The following is a 3,117-nucleotide window of genomic DNA, read 5'->3' as shown; positions in this document are numbered from 1 at the left end:
CAAAGGATAAATCCTATACATGGTAACTAATTAATGCCAATTTAGTGGTGCGCCGAAAGAAGATCCAAACGAACATCTTCGAACTTTTAATAGGATCTTTACTCTATTTAAGATCAGAGAAGTTGAGGATGAACAGATCTATCTCATGTTATTTCCCTGGACTTTAAAGGGAGAAGCCAAAGATTGGTTAGAATCGTTACCTGAAGGGGCGATTGATACATGAGATGTTTTAGTTGAGAAATTTCTTAAAAGATTCTTTCCGGCATCTAAAGCCGTGAGACTTCAAGGAGAAATTATTACATTCACACAGAAGCCAAATGAAACTCTATATGAAGCGTGGACAAGATTTGGAAAGTTGTTGAGAGGATGTCCTCAACATGGTTTAGACACATATCAAATAGTACAAATATTCTACCAAGGATGTGACATTACAACATGAAAAGACATCGACATAGCAGCTGGTGGTTCCATTATGAAGAAAACCGCAACTGAAGCTTACATAATTATTGATAACACAGCCTCCCACTCATATGAGTGGCATCAAGAAAAAGACATCGTTAGATCATCTAAAGCAGCTAGAGCCGATTCTAGCCATGACTTTGATTCCATTTCCACAAAGTTAGATGCTTTCGAGAGACGAATGGAAAAGATGACTAAAGATATTCACGCAATATGCATTAGTTGTGAGCAGTGTGGAGGACCACATTTGACGAAAGATTGTCTAAGTATTGAACAAACAATGGAACAAAGAGAAAATGTTTCATACATAAACCAAAGGACTGGAAATAATTATCAAAATAATTATCAACCGCCAAAACCAAACTACAATCAAAATCAGAATTATAACCGAAATGTTCCATACAACAACCAACAAGGTCCTAGCAATCAACAAGTATCCAATAATACTTACAACCAGCCAAGACCTATTTTTCCAAATAAACTACCACAAACCGATGATAAAAATCCAAATTTAGAAGATATGATGTCGAAGCTAGTTGAATCTCAAACTCAATTATTCACATCTCAAAAACAAACTAATGAACAAAATGCTCAAGTATATAGAAATCAACAAGCTTCTATCTAAAATCTGGAACAAGAAGTGAGCAACCTAGCAAGGTTGATAGGTGAACGAAAACTGGAGAGTCTACCCAGTGATACAAATGCTAACCCCCGAAATGAAACAGCTAAATCCATTACCACAAGAAGTGGTATTACACTTAATCCACCTGAAATACCTGTAATTTCTTATGACTCTATTCCTACTACACAGGCACCACAGCCTAAGCAAGAGAAGGAAACAGAACCGGTAGTTGAAAAGGTTAATAAAGATAACACAGTTAAGACTAAACCTTATGTTAAACCATACCAACCACCACTTCCTTATCCAAGTAAAATGAGAAAAGAAAGATTTGAAGTCGAGCAATATAAATTTTTGGATATGTTTAAACAAATAAATGTCAACCTTCCTTTCATTGATGTGATTTCAGGAATGCCAAGATATGCTAAATTCCTAAAAGATCTAATCACAAATAGAAAGAAAATGAAAGAACTCTTAGCTGTTACTATGAATGCTAATTGTTCTGCAGTGCTGTTGAATAAGCTACCAGAAAAATTATCAGATCCAGGAAGTTTCACAATTCCATGTTTTCTGGGTAGTCTTAGTTCAATAGAAGCATTGGCAGACTTAGGTGCTAGTATAAATTTAATGCTGTATTCACTATACGCTAAACTAGACCTTGGAGAATTGAAACCAACAAGAATAATCATTCAACTAGCAGACCGATCAGTAAAATATCCTAGAGGGATAATGGAGAACATGCTAATTAAAGTTGGTTCTTTAGTATTTCCAGTAGACTTTGTTATTCTGGACATGGAAGAAGATTCTCGAGTTCCTCTCATATTAGGAAGACCATTCTTAAACACGGCTAAAGCAATAATAGACGTGTTTGGTAAGAAACTGACCCTAAGTATAGAGGACGAGAGTGTTACCGTTTCTGTTGATAGAGCCACGCAACAACCGCAATCTGCAAATGATACATGTTATTATATTCAAACTATAGATTCACATGCAGAATTATTAGAAGAATTTCCAGAATTACAAGGAACAGGAGAATGTTCTTTATGAGAAGGAACTGAACCAATTGATGAAGCTGAAATGTTAGCCGTACTTATGGCTAATGATTACGAACCAACAACAGAAGAACTTCAAATGATAAAAGAGGAAGACAGATATCGATACAAATCATCGATAGAAGAACCACCGATATTAGAGTTAAAGCCACTTCCAAACCATTTGGAATACACTTATTTACATGGTGAATCTGAATTACCTGTAATAATATCGTCTTCTCTTACGAAAAATGAAAAATCTCGACACATTTCTGTGCTAAAAGCTCATAAACTAGCTATTGCATGGAAGATTCATGATATTAAAGGAATAAGTCCTTCGTATTGCACACATAAAATCCTTATGGAAGAAGGTCATAAAACATATGTGCAACGCCAACGAAGACAAAATCATAATATGCAAGATATTGTTAGGAAAGAAATTATTAAACTGCTAGGTGCAGGTTTAATTTATCCAATGTCTGATAGTCCATGGGTAAGCCCAGTTTAATGCGTACCTAAGAAGGGTGGCATGACTGTCATCACAAATGAAAAAGATGAGCTTATTCCTACTAGGACTGTAACAGGATGGTGTGTCTGTATTGATTATAGAAAATTAAATGACACCACCAGAAAAGATCACTTTTCCTTACCTTTCATTGATCAAATGTTGGAAAGATTAGCCGGAAATAGTTACTATTATTTTCTTGACGGTTTCTCCGGATATTTTCAAATTCCAATCGCATCCGAGGACCAAGAGAAAACCACCTTCACGTGCCCTTATGGTACTTTTGCTTAAAAACGCATGCCATTTGGACTTTGCAACGCCCCTGCAACCTTTCAAAGGTGCATGATGGCTATTTTTCACGACATGATAGAAGATTGCATGGAAGTTTTCATGGATGACTTTTCAGTCTTCGATGATACTTTTGAAACATGTCTAGTTAATCTTGAACAAATGCTTATTAGATGCGAGCAATCAAATCTAGTACTTAATTGGGAGAAATGCCA

The 3,117-nt window shown here is 35.7% G+C and overlaps 1 non-coding gene across 1 annotated transcript; it reads right to left on the bottom strand.

The window, feature by feature from the left end:
• Positions 1–277: 277 nt before the first annotated feature.
• LOC139869764 (small nucleolar RNA R71) lies at positions 278–384 on the bottom strand. Its single transcript, XR_011766345.1, has one exon. It is a non-coding gene; the product is annotated as a small nucleolar RNA R71 (small nucleolar RNA).
• Between the last annotated feature and the right edge of the window lie 2,733 nt (positions 385–3,117).

Source organism: Rutidosis leptorrhynchoides, chromosome 9 (assembly GCF_046630445.1).
Source record: "Rutidosis leptorrhynchoides isolate AG116_Rl617_1_P2 chromosome 9, CSIRO_AGI_Rlap_v1, whole genome shotgun sequence".
NCBI classification, from domain to species: Eukaryota; Viridiplantae; Streptophyta; class Magnoliopsida; order Asterales; family Asteraceae; genus Rutidosis; species Rutidosis leptorrhynchoides.
This window is presented reverse-complemented; position numbering and strand designations above follow the sequence as displayed.